The sequence below is a fragment of the Onychomys torridus genome, chromosome 4 (assembly GCF_903995425.1).
Source record: "Onychomys torridus chromosome 4, mOncTor1.1, whole genome shotgun sequence".
Classification (NCBI taxonomy): Eukaryota; Metazoa; Chordata; class Mammalia; order Rodentia; family Cricetidae; genus Onychomys; species Onychomys torridus.
In genome coordinates, this window is record NC_050446.1 from 115,693 (window position 1) to 129,596 (window position 13,904).

Genomic DNA, 13,904 nt, shown 5'->3' on the forward strand with positions numbered 1-13,904 from the left:
TAGGATTGTTGAACTTTCCATTTTCAGCTTTGATCCAATGTGCTTTTCTGTGAGGACAAATGGCTTATACATGGTCATGTATTGTGTAATGAGCTCATTTTCCAGTCCTGTATTTTAGACTGTTATCATCATGATATATATGTTTAAGTTGTATACTCTCAGCCTACACCAAAAATCCCAGCACCTAAGAGGCTGAAGCAGAAAGATCGAGAATTGGAGACCAGCCTGAACTTGTCTCAAAAAAGAAAGTAATTTAAACAAACAAAAAAATTGCATTCTCTTTGTCCTTTCTTAAATGGGGGCAGATTCTGGTGTCTGATAAAACTTTGGACCATCTAAGGCCAAGTAGATGATGTGAATTGGGCTCAAACATACTTAGGTTTATGTTGAAGTTTTTAAGGAAAGACTAGTTCTTTCTGTTTTTTTTTTTCTAGTTTTATAAAAACAAAAACAAAAACAAAAGAACTTTACCTTTTATTTTTCCAGGGGTGGGGAGTGTCACAGTGCAAGGGTAGAACTCAGAGGAGAGCTGACAGGAAGTCAGCTCTCTCCTTCCTTTATGTGGGTTCTAGGGCTTGAACTTATATTGTCAGGCATGTGCAGTAAGTGCCTTAACCGGTTGAGCCATCTGTCTGGCCCTATTTCGGTTTTGAATGTTTATTTACTTTTTTTACAATGGCTTATTAATGGAGAAAGATGTTGAGGTTAAAAAATAAATTGAGGGGCTGGAGAGATGGCTCAGAGGTTGAGAGCACTGACTGCTCTTCCAGAGGTCCTGAGTTCAATTCCCAGCACCCATATGGTGGCTCAAAACCATCTGTAATGAGATCTGGTGCCCTCTTCTGTATACATAATAAATAAATAAAATTTTAAATAAATAAATAAATAATAAAATAAATAAATTGAGACTAATGAGTTGAAACTATGGGTCTTAAATATTTTTCATAAGGTTTTATTTATTTATTTACTCTGTGAGTCTGTGAGTGTATTTATATGTATGTGCATATGAGTACAGATGCCAAGGAAGCCAGAAGAGAGCATCGCATCCCCTGTGACTGGAATTAAAAATGGGTATAAGTTACCATGGCGGGGTGCTAGGAATCAAACCTAGGACCTCTGGAAGTATAGCATTGAGCCATCTCTCTAGCCCTCAAAACAGATCTCTTGAAGAAATAATCTTGGCATCCTAGGGATGTAACTCAATGGGCCCTTTAGCTCCATGTTGTAGAGGGGAAGAGGAGTAAGTAATCTTAGTCTGGCTATATGGCTTAGTGGGTAAAGGCATTTGCCACTAAGCCTGATTCCCAGAATTCAATTCCCAGGACCCACATGGTGGAAGAACTGAATTTTGCAAGTTGGCCTCTTAACTTTTACATGTATGACATGGCACTCACACATACCCTTGTGCACACATAAACAAAATAATAATAATTAAAAAAAAATTTAGAATTCACAAAGCTAGTTGAAAAACTCAGGTTTTTAAAACCAGTATTACTGTTGTAATATATGAACATTACTTTAACTTTATCAACTTGAATTTATTGCTGGTCTGCCACATTTTAATGTTTAGGAGATCACTTTGCAATATTTGGAACATTATAAAATGGTGAAATAATTTGACATAATCTGACTGGAGCTCATGCTTTTAGAAACCACCATGTTTCTGTAGCCATCCTAACTTTGAGGAAATGTAAGCTCAGTGGTTAGTTTGGATTTGGTTGGTTGGTTGGTTGGTTGGTTGGTTTTGTTTTGCTTTGTTGTGACAGGGTCTCTCTATGTAGCCCTGGCTATCCTGGAAATCACAGAAATCCACCTGTCAGTCTTCAGAGTGCTAGGGACTAAAGGCATGTTGCCACCATGTCTTATGAATTTGGAAATATTTTACTTAGTACTGATTTAACTTTTGTGTCAGCTGTAACTAGTAATTTATGGAAGAAAATTCTGTTTTAGCCATCATAGCTAATAGTGTAAAGAATTCCCCCTCAGTTAAACACACTATTAGAAATCTCTGTTTCACAGAATTTGTGAGTTTTGTTTGTTTTGCCTTTAATGTGGTAAGATCTGACAGAATATGATTTAACAGCTAGAATTAAACTAAAATCTTTTGGGAGATTATTAAGTATTTGGATTCTAAAGCCTAGAGCTAAGGGTTGGAGAGGAGGCTTAGTGGTTTAGAGTGCATACTGCTTTTGCAGAAGCTTATGAGTTTGGTTCTCTGATCATGAATGTGGCAGCTTGCAACCTCCTATATAGTTTCAGCCCCTGAGACGCCTACATCATCTTCTGATCTCTGCTAATACCTGTACCAATACACACACACACACACACACACACACACACACACACACACATACACGAATAAAATAAACCTCTGATTGGTATGTAAATGAATAAATTTTGTTTGTTTGTTTGTTTTTCGAGACATAGTTTCTCTGTGTAGCTTTGCGCCTTTGCTGCAACTCACTTGGTAGCCCAGGCTGGCCTCGAACTCACAGAGATCTGCCTGGCTCTGCTCCCAAGTGCTGGGATTAAAGGCATGCGCCACCACTGCCCGGCAAATAAAATATTTTAAATGAAAGAATAAAATAAACCTTTAAAAGACAAAGCTGAGAGATATTTAAATTTACAGCAAGACTATGTTGCATTCATTAGTCTTTGTATTAGGGTTTAGAGTTAACTTTCTGTTTGTTCATTTTTTTGTTTTTGAGACAGATTCTGTGCTAGTTTTTATGTCAGTTTGACACATGCTAGAGTCATTTTTGAAGAGAGAACATTTCAGTTGAGAAAATGCCCCTTCTACATTGGCCTATGGCAAGCTTGTGGTGCATTTTCTTGATTGAGAATTTTTCATTTGAGAGGGCCCAGCAGTGCCATCCCAGGCTGTTGGTCCTGGGTGCTATAAGAAAGACTTAGCAAGCCATTGGGAGCAAGCCAATAAGCAGCACTCCTCCATGGCCTCTGCATCAGCTCCTACCTTGAGTTCCAGACCTGACTTCCCTCAATTATGTACTATGTTAAGGACTTGTAAGCAAAGTGAACTCTGTCCTCCCCAAGTTGCTTTTGTCAAGGTATTTGATCACTGCAATAGGAAAAAAAGACTAGAGTCTCACTGTGTAGCCCTGGCCATCCTGGAATTGCCTGTGTAGACTAGACCAGAGTAGGTGGAGTTTTTTTGTTAGGACTGACAGCCAGCTCCCAAATAACCATACAGACTTAATGCTAATTATAAAGGCTAGACTAATAACTTAGGCTTGTTACTAACTAGCTCTTACAATTTAAATTAACCCATATTTCTTATCTATGCTCTGTCACATGGCAGTACCTTTTTAAGATTTATTTGTTATATATACAGTGTTCTGTCTGCACATATCCCTGCAGGCCAGAAGAGGGCACCAGATCTCATTACAGATGGTTGTAAGCCACCATGTGGTTGCTGGGAATTGAACTCAGGACCTTAGGAAGAGTGAGCAGTGCTCTTAACCTCTGAGCCATCTCTCCAGCCCCAGGTCGGTCAGCTCTTTATTAGCCAATGAGAGAAATATGTATTCACAGTGTGCAAAAAGAGTATTCCCACGATTGAGCCTGCATAATAATGAGTATTCAGAGACAGATAATGCCTGGGGGGGCACTCACCAACCTAAGACAGAGTGCCCGTGTGGCCTGGGCAGGCATCTCTATGATGAGTAAGGTGACCTGCTGACGTCCCATGCAACCTAAGTCAGAAGCTCATTTTTTAGTAAAAGGGGGGACCTGTAGGGCCCTGGCCCCTGTTTTGGGTAATTGTTGTCTTGCTTGCTGACCTTGACCTTGATATCCTCCCTATGCTAATTCCCTGCCGGGTTCCACCCTCCTTAATGCTTAAGGGAAGTTCCTTGTCCGTGTATCCGGCATATTAGGCATTAACAGCTTAGATGCAAGATTGTAAAACATCAAAGCGAACTTCTGCCCTCCAGGGTTCTCCCATTGTGCTGTAAGCCTGTATTCAAGACCTCCTCCTTCCTTTAATAAATAGCATTTGGCATTAACAAACAAACAAACAAATAAATAAATAAATAAAATTTTTAGGAAAAGAGTGTTTTACAGCATTTTTCCCCTTTTTGTCTAATTAAATAGGAAGGTTTTAACTTTATCATAGTAAAACTATATAAAACAAAAACAATTACTAAGTAAGAATTACAGTTAAAATATCCAGTCCATTTGTATTTGACAAATTTAGAGAAAATACTCTACTATCTATCTTATCTTTGTGAGTATGGAGTTTTATACCTAATTTACTTTTTATCATAACTAAGTAAAACTTAGTTTTACTATTTAGTCGTTAACTTCTAACACTAGTCTAAAACTTAGTCTAACTATTTAGTCTTTAACTTCATCAAAGACCCCACGAGGGTTTAATAACAACAGGGACATCTGGCTGCCTGGACAATAATTCAGAATTCTTCTGTAATATTGGGGCATCCATCTTTGGCCTATAGGCCTAGTATTGTAACAGACATTTCTGAAAAGCAGGGAATTTTGAAGGACTGTTTTACCCTGTCTTGGCAAAGTTTAGTATTCACTTTCTTTTGTGTCCTGCTGGTTTAGTTTGGACAGTATACTGTCAGCAATTGAGGCAAGGGCAGTTTCTTTGCCCAGTGACTAGCTTTTGCTATAAAGAAAGCAAATTCCATACAGAGTTTTTTTTTTTTTGGTGCCCATCATTTTCTTTTGAAGTAAATTGGTGCTGTCAGGAACAGACCAGACATGTCTCACTGTCATGAAAAACCTTAGGTTATTAAACACCTTAAATGCCACATTCTTTAGGTCTTTAAAGTATTTGAAGACCATCTATCTAAATATATCTGTTTAACCTTGAAAACATACCTAATATGTTTTTTATAGTTTATTATAGATGACTAACTACTAACCTGTATTTCTTAACTATACATTATGTTTTAAAATGAGCTGCATAAGCACAAATACTCCAAACGAGAATAGAAACATAATACAGTATAACAAAAATAACTTTAAATTTGTATCAATAAACCAAAATCCATACCAAGGTAAATTTTTTTGAGATTAATAGTTGCTTTTTGGAATAAAGTAGATTCAATAATCTATACTTTTCATCTATCTCATCATTTCTATATTATATCCTTTTTTCCTTTAGCAAGAGATCTTTGAATTTAACTCCTTTGTTTAGCGTTTTTCCTGACCATGACCAATAACAACTTGTAACCAACCTCCCTCAATGATAACAAACATCCATAACCCATATTTTGGGAATGTGGGCCTTGTTTTTTCTAGACTGCTTCCTGTTGTCTGAGGGCACTGGCATCTTTGGGGGAACCTTGAGAAAATCAGAATAATTCTTAAGTCCTGCCTGGAGTAGTCTGTGAGGCTGGATCATCTCAGCCAACAGCCTTGAAGTTGTTCTGGAAGTAGAACTCTGAAGAAACTGCAACAGAGGTGTTCTGAGATACTGGATCACCTGGGCCATTCATTTTATTACTGGTCCCCTTGCTCTGAAAATACATAAACTTTTAAAGGTAACAATCACATCTGCATTAAATAAGTATGCACTGTGCATTGTACACAAGTCAGCCAAAGATGGTTTGTTTTATGTTTGAGCAGGTAAAATATACATTATATGTTTTGTAGTTTTTCTTAGGTTTATGTCTGTAGCCAGGATTTTCAGGGGGTCTTCCTTGATTAAACTTGATCTTCATCAATGCTGAATGAATCCACAGCCTTCCATTTTCTGTGGGAACAAAAGTTTAACCTCTTCCCCAAAGCAACACACCTTTTCACTTCCATTTTGAAGTCAAGGTATTTTTTAAATATATAGGTTGATTTAATCTATCAACTTCCATAATCCAATGTCTTAGCAACTACCACTCATTTATCAGCAATCAAAAATTTGAAGACAACGCAATAACATACAAGATCCAAACTCGCTGTGTATTTTCCATCTCTATGTGACTTATTTTTTATTATTATTTTACTTTTCTCTTTAAAGACTTTACTATTATTTTTAAACTACTTACTTTTTTTCTATGACTGTCTATACCCTGTGGGTGAATTTCTAAACAGTCTTATTAAATAAGAAACACAGAGCCAAATACAGGAGTGAAAGCCATAGAGGTGAGAGAAATAATGATAGCCACCAACGAACCTTGGCTCACCATGCCACCTAAGCTTCCCAAGAGAACCAGCTTCTTCCTGTCTAACCTGCGCCTTTATTGCCTTGCTGTTCTGCCTTCTCATTGGCTCTTAGCCCAGCCACCTCACTTCCTCATTACTGCCTGTCTGTATAGACCTCCAGGTCTCTCTGGTTGGTACTGGGATTAAAGGCTGTGTCCTTGAACACACAGAAACTCTGCCTGCCATGTGATCAGATTAAGGATGTGTGCTACCACCACCTGACTTGTTTATGGCTGGCTATGACCTCTGATCTCCAGGCAAACTTTATTAACATACAAATAAAATATCACCACAATACTCTTTCTATCTTCTCTCCCAAACCTATGTACATTTTTTAATATACTGTAACTCGTTTAGAGGTTCTTTTTTCCATCTGAAACTGTCTTTACTTCATATTGTAATCTTTTCTATTTGCATGAGCAAAACCTTGAACTTACCATGTGGCTTAGCTCATCATCATGCTGATGGCTCAAGCCCACAGGCAGTGGCCAGGAGATGCCTCTTTGTATTTAGGGCCCCGGTGAAAGATTGTGAGACTTGGAAACTGTGTTTTACTTTGTGTTTTGTGTGTTTGGAACCTTTTCTTAAGCTTTCTTGGGTTTTATGTGGATATACATTGTCAGATTTTGGGCACCATTTGTAGGCAGTGCTTTGTTTTGTTTTGCTTTTTTTTTGGGGGGGGGGGGTCCAGACTGCCAGCCAGCTGCCAAATAACCACACAGAGACTTAATATTAATTATAAATGCTCAGTCATGCTTGTTACTAACTAGCTCTTACACCTTAAATTAACAAGTATTTCTTATCTATGCTCTGTCACATGGCAGTACCTTTTTTCAGCACACATGTTTATCTTGCTTCCTCTGAGACTCCACCCTTTTTCTCTGTGCTCTCTTTTTTACTGTAAGTCCCACCTAACCTTTTTCTGGCCTAGCTATTGGCCAGCCAGCTCTTTATTAACCACTGAGAGTAATACATATTCACAGTGTACAAAAAGATTGTTCTACAGCAGGGGCTAACTTCGAACTCACAGAGATCCACCTGCCTCCTGAATGCTGATATTAAATGTCTACACTACAGTGCCTGGCTTGAAGTTCATTTTTTAAGTCTGGTTATAACTATGTAACAAGCACCATACTGGGCACTGTCATTTTTCCAGTTACTTGTGAGAGGTAAGTTTTTAGATAGTAGTGACAGTTGTTGCAGTATCATCTCCATTGTGTTTTGGAATAGAACTATTGTGTTCTCTTGTCAGTTGGAATCCCTTTCTAGTGACCAGCCTCATTTTTGGATTGTAATTAGTAAGTGTAATTTTAGTTGTGACAATAGTGTTCAGGATCCATGTGATGGTGTAGCTATATGGAGCATAAAATGGGATGTGCTTCCTTCCTTGGCTCACAATCTAAATTTAGTGGGCAAGAATTTCCTTTCCTGGATGTCATTAAAAATAGAAAATATCCATCTGTCTCGAATGGATTATAGAGATGTGCCTGCAGCCTTAGAGCCAAGTATATAACTCTGGCTTCTGTCCAGCTCTAGGATTCTTAGAAAAAATAGTGTGTGCTTTGATACGGAGACCACGAGTTACAGTTGACCTTGAGTTGTCCTCTAATTATGTGGACCTGAGGAAGACCTGAGAGGATTGCGCTTTGGGGAGTAATTGAAGAAATGAAGCAGTGCTGCCTGGCTAAGGAAGCATTCGGCTCTGTGGTAGAGGCCAGTCCCAGTCCTAGTTTTATGAATATGTATGAAGTGCTTTTCTTCAGTGCATGGAATATAGACCCAAGTTTGGGTGATTATAGTTGTTATTATTGCAGATATTAGTATTACTTCTGATTCCTTTTATTTAAAAAATTGCCGACTGCATGGCATGATGACATACTTCTTTAAGCCCAGCACTTGGAAGGCAGAGACAGGTAGTATGTTCGGTAAGTTCCAGACCAAGTAGTGCTATATATACTGAGAACCTGTCCCAAAAACATCAGCAAAAACAAACAAGCTATAAACTCTAAAAAAAAATCTGCCAACTAACTGATAAAAATCGAACTTTAATTTGGATCTTAGGTTATATCAATGCATTTAACAGTGTTTGGAGTAGTGGAAATTATGTGGGAAAGGACTGAAAATCACTGCCCACAGAAACAGGGAAACAGTCTAAGAGAAAGCCATGGAATTCAGGGCACTGGCTTATTTATTACCAGATCTCAGATACTTTTCTCAGTTCATTCAAAAGGTTGTATCAGGTAGTAGAAATGCTGGGAATCATCAAATTGGAAATGTACATCTGAATCAGCCCTCTGTTTAGAATGCCCCTGTGGCTCCTCAGTTCCCTTAGTACACAATTCCAGGAAACCTGATACAAACCAGCTCTCCTAGCACCTTCTTCTTCCTCAGCAGCTCAGGTGTCACACTTCTGTTACACCTGACCTTCCTGCTGTTGCTTAGACTCACCAGGAAGGTTGACTCGTGGCCTGTATTCTTGTTGTTTTTTTTCTGCCTAGAGTGACAGATTTGCCTCATGACCCAAAAATAGAAAGCTGAGATTCAAATATATTACGCATCAGTTTGTGCAGCAATATTAGTCACAGTAGCCAAAAGTATAAAACAACTCAAATGTCCATCCATGAATGAATTTATACACAAAATAGTGTACACATTCAACCATACCCTGTTGTAAAAAGAAATTAAATGCTGGCAGATGCAACTGAGTAAACTTTAAAGACATCTTGCTAAGTAAAATGGCAAGTATTATAAGAATAATTCAGCATCCCCAGATTGATTCCTGTAGTCCCAGTACATAAAAGAAAGTATTGACAGTAACCTATATTACAAAGTATAATCCTCTCTCAGAAATACCCAAAAAAGAAGAAGAGGAGGAGGAGGAAGAAGAAGGAGAAGAAGAAGAAGAAGAAGAAGAAGAAGAAGAAGAAGAAGAAGAAGAAGAAGAAGAATTTAGCATACCTTATTAACAGAAATATAATTTTTTTTTAAACAGATTTAATTCACTTTATTTTTCTTGTATAAAAACTCTTATGTGGTGGCCATAGCTGGAGCCTGGGTCCTCTGAACAGATACTCTGGTATGGGTTTTTACAAGATGGTCAGTGAATTCCTGATAAGGAGATTTAGTGAACACAGTTTCTTTCCAGAGGTCGGGGGTCAGGTAGCTGTAGGTCTTGGAGATGGCATCAAAGGTGGCCTTGGCAAAGTTGCCCAGGGTGGCAGTGCAGCCCCTGGCTGATGTGTAGCAGTCATCAATACCGACCATCATCAGTAACTTCTTAGGCACAAGAGCACAGATGATGCCAATGCCTCTGGGGGCAGGGATGAGACGCACCACAGTGGACTGTCACTTTGCACGGCACAGTGTGGGGCTTGCCAATCTTGTTCCCCCAGTAGCCTCTCCACACAGGGACAATGGACAGCTTGGCCAAGATGATGGCCCCTCTGATGGCAGTGGCTACTTCCTTGGAGCACTTAACACCAAGACCAACATGACCACTGTAGTCCCCAATAGCAACAAAAGCCTTGAATCTGGTCCGCAGGCCAGCCCAAGTCGGCTTCTGCACTGCATGAGCTTTAGAACCTCACCCTTTAGGGATGCGCCCAGGAAAAAGTCGATGATCTCGGACTCCTTAATGGGAAGGGGAACAGGTAGATCTCTCCTCCAGGAACTTGATCTTCATGTCCTTAACCAGGCAGCCAAGCTTCGTGACGGGGATCCACTCCTTGTCTTCAGCTTTACCTCAGCCACGACAGTGGCCCCCTAAGGCCAACTGCAGAATCCTCTGCAGAGTTTTCGAGGAGGAGGAGGAGGAGGAGGAGGAGGAGGAGGAGGAATTTCTCCGTGTGCAATCTTGGAGCATTCAAATTCAGGTAGAACGTAAGCCAAGGTACTAATGATAGTACTTATACTTTGTGAAGCAAAAGCTTTTCTTAGCTAAATTCTGAGCCAGGAGGTGGCGGAGCACCCCTTTAATCACTCAGGAGGCAGAGACAGGCGGATCTCTGAGTTCAAGGCCAGTCTGATCTACAGAGTGACTTCCAGAACAGCCAGTGCTACACAGAGAAACCCTGCCTCAAAATAAATAAATATATAGGCTGGAGAGATGGCTCAGTGGTTAAGAGCATTGGCTACTCTTCCAGAGGACCTGGGTTCAATTCCCAGCACCCACATGGCAGCTCACAACTGTCTGTAACTCTAAGATCTGACACCCTCACAGAGAAATGTGCAGGCAAAAACACCAATGCACAAAAAATTAATTAATTAATTAATCCGTAGGAATTACATTGTGCTTAGTGTAACTTAGGGACTATCTGAATATGTTTTTTTTCTATTCTTTACATATGGAAATGTGTATTTGTCACTGCTCTAGAGGCAGTGGAAATGAGAGACTCTGGAAGAATGATGGAGATTATAAAAGAGGCAAACTAACGTGTCCTGCAGTAGCCAACTTTATTCAGAGCATCGGCCAATTTATACTTAACTGAGGGTTAAGAGGAGTCACCTGAGTAAAGTGTACAAGTACAAGCTGCATATGACAGACATGTTTGTTCATGAAGACATATAACCAAATAGCAATAGCCAGTTGTAATGAATAATCTGAAGTAAATTCACTCCTATCTACTACACCTGTGAGGGACACGAAAACATAATCCAAGAACAAGTCTATGTTTTTGAAGAAACTCCATTCTTGGACTGTGTTCCAACAATATATTTTTCATTTTAATTTTTTAAACTTTTTTAAATTTTATAAGTATGGGTGATTTGCCTACAGCATCTGTGTCTGTGCACCACATTCATGCAGTGTCCAAGAAGACCAGAAGAGGTAAGATTCCCTGTGAATCTGCCCTGTGGGTACTAGGACACAAACTCAGGTCTTTTACAAGGGCAATGTATTAGTTTGGGTTTCTATTACTGTGTTTAAATTCCATGACCAAAAGCAACTTGAGGGGAAGAGTTTATTTAGTCTTATACTTCTCAGGACAGTCCATCATCAAAGGAAGTTAGGGCAGGAACTGGTGCAGAGGCCATGGCGAAGTGCTGCTAGTAGGCCTGTTCCCCATGGCTGCTGAACTTGCTTTTTATGGAACCCATGACACCAGCCCAGTGATGGCTCCATACATAATGGCTGGCCCTCCAACATCAATCACTAAGAAAATACACTATAACTGGGCAGTGGTGGTGCACTCCTTTAATCCCAGCACTCGGAGGCAGAGGCAGGTGGGTCTCTGTGAGTTCAAGACCAGTCTGGGCTACAGAATGAGTTCCAGGAAAAGCATCAAAGGTACACAGAGAAACCCTGTCTCAACCCCCCCCCCAAAAAAAAAAAGAAAATACACCACAGATTTACTCACAGGCCAATCTGATGGAAGCATTTTCTCAGTTGACAGTCCCTCTTCCAAAAGGACTCTTACCTTGTGTCAAGTTGATATAAAGATTAGCCACTCCAGTCCTTGGTTTTGTGTTGCTTTTTTTTTTTTTTTTTTAAGAATTGGAAGCAGGAAGGAGAGTCTTGCTGTTGTAAATGTGCTTGCTGATTGAGGAATAGGACACATCTCTACAAACCCAGGAATTATTTAAAGTATTAAAACAGCAACCTGCCCCTTATATCTCTGGTTCTAGCCTGAGTAATTGCTTTAGCTATTAACCACAGACAGAATGAACATTTAATAACTTGATTGGAGACATCCCTTCACAGTGCACTAATAGGAAAAACACTACCACAGTCATTCTCTCCCACGCCTGACCTGCCCTCTTTCTCAGCTTACCAGCATTGCGTCTTTCTGTATCTCACTGCCTCGTTTTAGGAATTCAGAAATTATAGTGATTGTGGTAGAACATGGCAGCATGCAGGCAGACATGGTGCTGGAGAAAAAGCTGATAGTCCTATATCTTGCAGGCAACAGGAAGTGGTCTGTGACACTAAGCAGTGTCTTGAGCATAGGAGACACTCCCTTTGGGGCCATGTTCTTTCAAACCACCGCACAGTGTACTGCGATACCCAGCATCACTTCTTTTCTTCTTTCCTCACTGAACCACAAGATTCAGAGGAAGAACATTTTTTTGATGAAAATCATACATATCTCAATCTAAAATACTTAAATATGATAATATGATTTTGTATACAATCATTTTAATATATTTTAGGACTTTAAACTCAGGTATTTACTGAACTAGAAAGTTAATACATTTTATCTACATTTAATATGCATGTATATCTACACAAATACATAAATCATATGATCCAAGATGTATTTTAAATGACAAGTACAAGTTGCATAGTTTATATTGTAGAATCCCATTTTCATTTAAGCAGTGTTTGATATGCAAAAAAAAAAAAAAAAAGGATTTGAAATGGCGTGTAGTTGTTTACTGTGAAGAACCCTAGACAATGGAGTGGAAGGCAAAGTCCTCAGGCTGAGCAGAATCAGACCTTGATATTCATAGGAAAATGACTTGCTAGAAAGAGTTTCAGAGAGGAAGAAAGTAGGACTGGGGGAAGACTGAGGCTGGACCCCAAGCAGAGGTGTGACATCAAGAAAAACCAGTTGCAGGGCCTGGAGAGATGGCTCAGAGGTTAAGACTGCTCTTCCAGAGAACCTGAGTTCAATTCCCAGCAACCACATGGTGACTCACAACCATCTGTAATGAGATCTGGTGCCCTCTTCTGGCCTGCAGTCATACATGCTGTATACATAATAAATAAATAAATCTTTTTTAAAAAAGAAAGAAAAGCCAGTGAGGCAGCTGGAGTTAAGTCAGTAACCAAAGAAAGGAAATAGAGCCTGTGGTTCTTTGCTGTTCTGTGTCCTCGGACCTCCAATGGAGGGAAGGGTAGGTCAGGAAGTACCTAGGCCCTGCATGAAGTTACCTTACAGAGACTGCACGTACTGGGTGTAAGAGTGAGAGCTTGGAGTTGGAAGAAATGTGGACAGTTTCTGGCTGTAGTTGTGGCTGACAGCAAATGAAGATTTGAAGCCAGAGACTTGGTTTTTGAAATGTACAAATTGACTTTAAACTCTCCAGGGCTAACTATTGTGGTGGTTCCACAGAGATTTGGGCTGCTTCTCTTTGCACTGCTGTGCTATCACAGGGTTGTTGCCCAGAACTGTGTAGTCCATAATATTCAAAATGATGTTCATATCCTGTTAGAAGACAGAGGGAAAAGGCAGGAAAGAACACATTGATTCTGCTAAGGACCAGTTCTGGAAATTATATGTTACTTCAGCTCAAGTCCCATTAGCTGTGATTTAGTTTCATGGCCTCCCCTGGATGCAAGATAAAATAGTTTTATTCTGCTTGGTCTTGTGCCCAGCTAACATAGGAGACTGTTATGCAACTGTTTCTATAGAATCACAGAACCATTTGTAGACATTGCCACTTTGTATTTTACAAGGATGTTGGTTTGGTTGGTTTTTAGTTTCAACAAGCACACATTTTATTTTAATTGTGCACAGGCTGGGTCTCTAGGAAGCAGAATTTGAGACAGAATTTGTTGTATGAGCTGTTAAATAGTACCCATTGTTTTAAGCACTGTGGACATGGCAGGAATAAAGTAGGATTTGGCCAGAGAAGCTGCTGAGATTCTGTTCTGACAGTAGCCATCACTGATTGCCTTGCAAGCCCTGGAGCTGCTGTCCTAGCAGAGTTGCTCAGTATCAGGCTGGAGTACCTGGTTGTGTATGTTTTTCAGTTTTTGTCCAGCTGAATTTGCTACTGTA

General features: G+C 39.7%; 1 protein-coding gene across 2 annotated transcripts in view; it reads left to right on the top strand.

The window, feature by feature from the left end:
• Window positions 1–13,904, top strand: part of Scai (suppressor of cancer cell invasion) — a 103,822-nt gene that overhangs the window by 25,880 nt on the left and 64,038 nt on the right. The window lies entirely within an intron of this gene.